The 7,488-nt window shown below is 36.4% G+C and overlaps 1 pseudogene; it reads left to right on the plus strand.

Annotated features, from left to right (window-relative positions):
* The first annotated feature begins 3,906 nt into the window (after positions 1-3,906).
* LOC148585951 (protein GAMETE EXPRESSED 3-like) lies at positions 3,907-7,488 on the plus strand (annotated as a pseudogene).

Consider the following 7,488-nt stretch of genomic DNA (forward strand, 5'->3'; position numbering starts at 1 on the left):
TAAAAAACCAATATTTGGGTTCCTAATTTGGTAGAAGGGGATGTAATAACTCTTTAAAATGTTAAAGAAAACTTGTGCATCTCACATGTTGGAGGACACTTAGTATTTATTAAAGTGAGTTGTAGAAAATTTCCTCCAAATGGTTTGTAGGAAATTTATGTCTGGGAAACAATCACATTAATTTAAAAAATAAAAATAAAATAAAAAGAGCATTAAATGATAGCCGTCTTAATGCAGTATTTGGATCATCTCTAGTTCATTTAAACCAGAGAGGGGCCCATTCTTGTAAAGGGAAAAGAAAACTTGTCCAAAAAATATGAAAGGATAAATTTGCCCTTCCTTTTACAAGAACAGGTGGCTCCTCTCCAATTCATTTAAATTGGAGAGGATCCCGATTTCTTAATGCATGTATGAATTGGACCACTTCCATTGAAATTAAGGTTAGTGACTTTCGGAAGTGGCCTCCTTTTCTTGAAAACAATGCTAGAGACAATTACCTGTATGGCTCTATGTATTGATTAGACTGACGATTATGATAAGCTCATTGAATATTTAGTAATCTAATCATTCTAATTTCCTTGTGGAGAGTGGGGAAATGGCACTAGAGCTATACGATTCAAAATATTCTTCCAAAGACCATTAGCCTGACACATAATTTTCTTGAATTAATGGTATATATCTGGAGGGGTATTGTTTGGAAAATTCTGCCATCAGTGTTGATACTACAAAACTGGGTTAAACCAAACATTGCAAAATCAACTTGAATAACAATGATATAACACCTAGCAGAAAATAATTTAACAAATTAAGACTAACTTAATATAAATCATGCATGTTAAACTTAATGATCATGGAATTTCAAATTACAATCAACCCTCAAAAATATGATTGTTGGAAAAGCTAGAGTAACGAAATAATAGAAAAAGTGGGTAACTAAAATTAAAAAATAAATAAACAAACAAACCTTTTAACTAATTAGTTTTAGCTAAATGTTTGTTTAGCCTAATATGAATGCTAACAACATTTACTTGTTTCGGTCTTCACTTAATTTGTTATTGCTTTTCAATTATATCATAATTTCCTTCTCTCTTTTTTTTTTAATTTCTCGAATTTTACACACTCCTACATCATTTTGGCTTGGTCTAATTAACTCGACTCTATCTTTAGGCATGTATAGTGAAATAGAGTAATTCTAAATATTCATATTTTATTTCACTTTCATAGTACTAGGTAGGCTGATATGGCAGACAACCCTTAGATTTTTTTTTTATTTTTTAATGAAGTCAATCTAATAGCTAATGGATAGTGAAATAGTTCTTGTTTCTTTTCAATCAATGTGTTATAATAATTGAAATAATAGTCAAATTGGAATATCTATCTCCCTCTCCCTCTCACGCTCACATAAACAAGAGTGCTTGCGCGTGGACACAATCTAGTGTCGACTATAACTAAGCATAGATAAGAGAAAGTATATATAGCTCACAAATTTTCTCCAATTATGAGGAACTTTTTTGTAGTATGCCTTCTTTTGGCTTCCATGATGTTTCTTCCTTCCCTGACAAAAGCTCGAAAACTATTTCAAACTGGTTAGACTATCAAATCCCCTTGATTTTTATTTTCAACATCATATATATATATATATATATATATATATATATATATATATATATATATATAGTTGCTTGACATTGTTATACAAAATGAGTATATGATAACCGAATGCTATATTTCTCCCTAATGAAACAGGAGGAACAAGTATTCACAAGAGAGAGGCTGAGCATTTCCGCCGTGTTCCCGATTGTCGAAATCAATATTGGCCTTATTGCCGCCCCCCATGTATTCCACCACCTTCACGGCCACCACAGTCGCCCCTGTCACCGCCACCACCCCTGTCACTACCACCACCACCGCCCAAGTCACCGTCACCACCGCCGCCACGACAGAGACAGCCCCCACCACCACCACTCCCACTCCCACGACCACCACCGCCCGGGTCACCGTCACCACCGCCGCCTCGACAACGACGGCCCCCACCACCGTCATGTGATTATTGCGATTAATTAAGTTGCTTATGCGAAGAGGCCGGACTAATGGTGAAGAATAACTCGGTTCTCTGCGATCGAGAATCGGGAAATTAGTGAATGGCTTTTGCTGTTATGTTGTATTGTATGTGTTTTCTGTAAAGCTATCTACTTTGATGTCATATTTGCACTATAAAAGTAAGTAATCAAGCTCACAAAAACTCACTCTATTTACTTATGCATGTGATGGACTTCCAGTAATTACTTTCCGGGCATATTATTCAGTCTCATATATAACAACTGAATTTGGAAATTAAGCTTTGCAATAGAATATTTGCCAGGCTTGGACAATCATTAATCATTAATACAACTCAATTCCCTTCTCAAATGAATAATTCTCAAATATTTAGCTTTCCAAAAGAGCAAAAAATCTAGAAATCAATAATTTTAAAGTTTACTTTAAAAAAAAAAAAAAAATACAGCAAATACTCATATAATAGACATTGATGTTCGCATGCAAAACAAATAAATATTATGCTAAGATACGCAAAGAAAATGATTCAGAATTACATTTGGCCATGTTTGCTCAAGCGAACCAAATAACCTCACCAACATAAATCCTGAAAATAATAATTAGTAGAGAGGTATCTTCTAACATATATTATGCTCATTGATGTCTTATTGATGGAATACACAAGCTCTATATTTATAGGCTAGGTCAGAGACCCACTATTAGAATTTTACCTTATTTATTCATCCCATTAAAAAATAAAATAAAACAAGAATTAGAATAAAATCAATTCTAATTATTTGATTCCACGTATTAGTCCTTATTTGGAATAAATTACCAAACACCCGCAATTGTGTTTAATTTAAATCAAAATAAATACATGTGGCATACGTGCCATACTTCACTGGAAATTTCTTACACTCTCCCACTTGGCCCTTATGACACATCACTACAAAAATAATCCCATTTTGTGACTTCTCCAAAGTGACGTGCAGAAGCCAAAAAAATGTCACTATTAGGGTAGTGACATTCCAATTGTGATGTGCGGTGAAATGACTGCAATCTCGATTACTAGAAATTGGGCATGTCAATAGGGAGATGGTGGACAATGTACAAGGTGTATTAAGGGGACTTCAGAGATGGGAAATTGGGCATGTCAAGAGGGAGGCTAATCACGCAGTCCATGGTTTTGCAAAGTTCGCAGCTAAGGAGACCACAGACAAATTTTGGGTGGAAGAGACCCCAAGCAGTATTTATAACTTTGTAACCTTAGAGCAGTTTGCTCTCCTTGTTTAGAGCTCCCTATGCTCTAGATATTTTGTTTCATAATATTGAAATGAGATTATTACTCAAAAAAAAAAAAAAAAGCCTGTATAATAATTACTTTATGTCTATTAACCAATTAGAGAGAAATTAAATACAAAATGAATCAATATTGTATCATATCACTTCAGCCTTGGACTGAACCATGTTTAGTATATACACAGCGATTTTCAGGGCTTCACTTCATAATTATTTTAAGGGTTAAATACCTTATTCCCCATGTGGTTTAACAACTTTATTTTTTGTCTTATAGGGTTTAATGTTTATCACAAGATACATGTGGTTTACATAAAAATAGAGATGGTATCTCAAATTCCGTTCAAACTTTGACCGAACGCTACATCAGCATCAATAACAAATTGACACTTGTCCATATAATTAATTAAAAAATAATAATTTTCTTAAAATTAAAAAATTATATATATATATATTCATTCCCGCCACGTACTGAGCGGTTGAGAGCCGTTATTATTTCAAGAAGAGTAAAATGCAAACCGTGTAAACCTCTTTTCCCTCTTGGAAATTCTATATATATCTCTGCATTCTTTTGCAATGCTGATGATCCAACCATTTCTGTTCTTGTCCCTGCTTTTCCGATCGGCTTCCCCCACTTCTCAGCCAACGGAATTCCAGAAATTCCCTAGGAATCCTCGCTTTCTTTCAGCTTCCTCTCTCTCTCACAAGCCCACATACAAGAATTAGATACTTACACAATTTTCGATGGAATCCCATTTGATGTTATTGAAGAAGAATAATGGGTTTTAATTTTCTGCTCAAGTTTTTCAAGTTTTATGGGTGTACAAGACTTTGGTTGAAAATTTTGGTGGTTTTTTCCTCTTTCCCGTTTTGTTTCTTTTTCTTCTAATTTTCTAACTTGATTTCTATTTTTAGCAGAAGAGCGTTCGAGAATTGCTGGACTTAGGCTTTCGAAACCTCTAATTGGAGAAGATGGGAGAATTTGTTTGCATTTGAAAGTAACGGCACCATTGCTTACCATACCTTTAGGCTATTCATGCAATGCTGGCATGGCTCGGTGGTCAAGGAAAGGTACACTATTTACTTGATTGTTTTTTAATGTTTTAGTTACTGAATTTACTGTAGGTTTGTAGCTGTTTAGATTTGAAACACGAAATTTGCAAAGCATTTCCGGATATACTTGGTGGCAGAAAACAGAGTGGTGAAGATAACATTTTTAAATATTGGAACTTCGGAAGCTGCTGCAGAAGTTTTCTTCAGCCAAGTACCGGGTGAAGAATTTGAAATTATTGGGCTCACGGTAAGCATGCTGAGCTCATCTCTATTTATCAATGTTAAGAATCGAGGACTCTTTGCATACATGACCCGAGGGCAACTGCTCTGGAGTGCTGGACCTGTGCTTTACCGATTTGGTTACCGTCAAGGCTGCAGAAAAAATGTAACTGATTGTTTCTTCACTTCAGTCCCCATGGTTGATCAATGCGAAGCTAGTATATATATGTAAGCTCTGCTCATCCCTTCCCTTCATTCTTCTCTCACATGGGGCTCCATTTGAAGCTTAAACTTCTAGAATTATTAGTGATTTATCAGTTTGGGCCTGCTCATGCTTTCAAGAATCAACTCTCTTTTGTTATATACACGTTGAATCTTACGGACTTGTGTTGTCGATGTTATGCATTGGCAGCTTTCAAATACTTAAGGAGAATTATATTCTCTGTCGGTTCGAAGCCCTTACGTCAAATGGATCCAGGATTTCAGTTCACTCGACAAACATTTCACCATCACACCGGGAAACAACGGCCGTTTGTATATCACTGTACCGGTCAGGGCCCTGGTGCTGGCACTAGATGTTTCTTCGGGCACTGTTTTATGGCAGAGAAGTATTGGGCCATTGAGTGCAGCAGAATGTGCACCAGTTGTGGATTCTAATGTTAACTAAATATAACCAAAGCTTTGAGTCTCATTGCCTAGCTTCCATATCAATTTCTCATTTTGAGTACACAATATTTTACAGTATAAAGCATCTGGCTTTTCATGATTGTCCAGCTTTGGTTCTTCTCATTGTAGTTTTTAAGCTCTTCATTTCTTGTTGACTATTAATACAAGAAAATGTTGTTATATTTTTAGCCTTAGTTGCCCATTTATTCCCTCTTTTTTCTCCTACTTTTACTATGCTCCTAATTTTGATTGAAATTTCTGCAATTGATTTGGTTTTTTTCTGCAGAATTTGTGGCTTGTTTAAAATAAACATATTCAGTCTTCTGTTACTTTTTTTCTTTTCTTCTTCTTGGTGGTTGTAATTGCTAAGATCTTCTTTACCAGGTTGGATATCTATGGGTTCACTGGACGGATTCCTATACTCATTTTCACCAACTGGGATGCTTAAGAAATTTTCAAAAGCAGATACTCAGGATTCTGTTGTTCAAGTTGGTCCAGCGCTTGACTGCTCTGGCTATGCAGTTTATCTTTCTCAGACACAGATGGAGGGAAAGATTAGCCGCACAATTGGTGAATATACTTATGTCTCAGAAATGCGACCAAAAAATGTAATCTTCACTTTGTTGGTTCCAGCAACTGGGTCCATCTATTGGTCTGAGAGCTGCACTGGTAATTTTAGTTTTTGAGCCTTCATTGTTTGAACTCGTTTCCTTCTATTAAATTATGGGTTGTTCCAAAATTTAAGCCAATAGGAATGAGTAGTGGATTATTTAACTGAAACGGGATGAGAATTGTATAATCAAGTTCGAACAAATTAGTAATTTTTTACTCTAATACCATATTAAGTCACTAATTGTCTTAAACACGTAAACTTTTTAGATAAGTAGTGATTTGACACCTTCCACATATGATGTTTATAGATTGAGTGGAATTTATCAGGTCAGTTCCTATCCTTATTGTCCGAGAGTGATCTGCGACAATTTGTTCTAGATGAGGGGATCCTGCTAGCTTTCTTTGCTGCTTCAAGTGAGATTCTACCAATAAAGCATCTTTGATTATTGTAATTGAACTTTGAATTTTCTGAGTTTTAGTGTACTTGTACTCACATCATGTTTATTGTAATTGATGCAGAGATGGGCAACCCACTGCAATGCCGTGCCAAACGTAATCATTCGTATTACCCTCTTTCAGTTCATGATACTGTGCACTGCATCTAAATTTGTGTCCATTACCAGCTCAAAAGATTGCATCCAGCTGCTCCCAAGCAAGACCCAAGCATCTCACCATCTACACAGGTAAGTTGCAACCTTCTGCATATGTTGAAGAGAATCATGGAGTGCTGTTATGTGCTGCCTGTACTATTCTTTGTTTCAGGTAATGAAAGAGCTATAATGTTGTTCCTGCTATTTGAATCTGCTGCTTTGATCATACTGGCTGGGCTTGTACGATTTTGTTGTATATTTTGGAGAAAAAAGAAGCTTCAAGGTCAAGGCCTTGGAAGTTTCCTAGAAAAGAGGGTAAGCTTTGTATCCATATCTTTTGCTAAAAATAACAACAGACAGTGGGGTGAGGAAGATGCATATTGTTATCTTTGTGACTCATCCCTATCGGGTAAACTCCGGATACACAGTTGAGTGAAGGCTCAAAGTGTCAATCTCGTGGTATTAAACAAATGAACTTATCATTCGCGGGCACTTCTTTTAGATTGCCTTCAAGAGAAAGCTTAGAAATCCATGTTGCCTTCAATACCCTGACAATATTCGTAATGTTTTTGGCCATTTAGCGTTCTCTCCAGCTCAAAAAGAAAGCATTTGATAGGACAATTACGGAGCTTGAGAGGAGAGCAGCAGAGGAGGCAATGGCCAATGAAGTTCTTGAGAAGTTGGGCGATATGGTACGTGAAAGGGAAGGCATACAGAGAAAGCTCTCAACAACCTACAGTTTGGGCAGGGACAGGGCTGGCTCAAAGTCAAATCTCTGCTTCCAATATATGATGGTGGGAAAACAAGGAGCTACTATTTCCAAGGTGCAAAGAAAGAAAGTGGGACAATATTCCACACACTTAGTGATACGTCTTCTGCAGAAAGCAGCAGCGATCATGAAGAGGAGGAATCAGCTGCTAAGGCAAAAGTAAAGGCAAAGGCACCCATTGAAGCAGAGACTTCAAGCAAGTTTAGGAGGATATGCCAATTCCTTGTTTGGGAAGCAGAAGCCGAATGA

Source organism: Corylus avellana, chromosome 5, assembly GCF_965113065.1.
Source record: "Corylus avellana chromosome 5, dhCorAvel1.hap1.2, whole genome shotgun sequence".
In the NCBI taxonomy this organism is placed as follows: domain Eukaryota; kingdom Viridiplantae; phylum Streptophyta; class Magnoliopsida; order Fagales; family Betulaceae; genus Corylus; species Corylus avellana.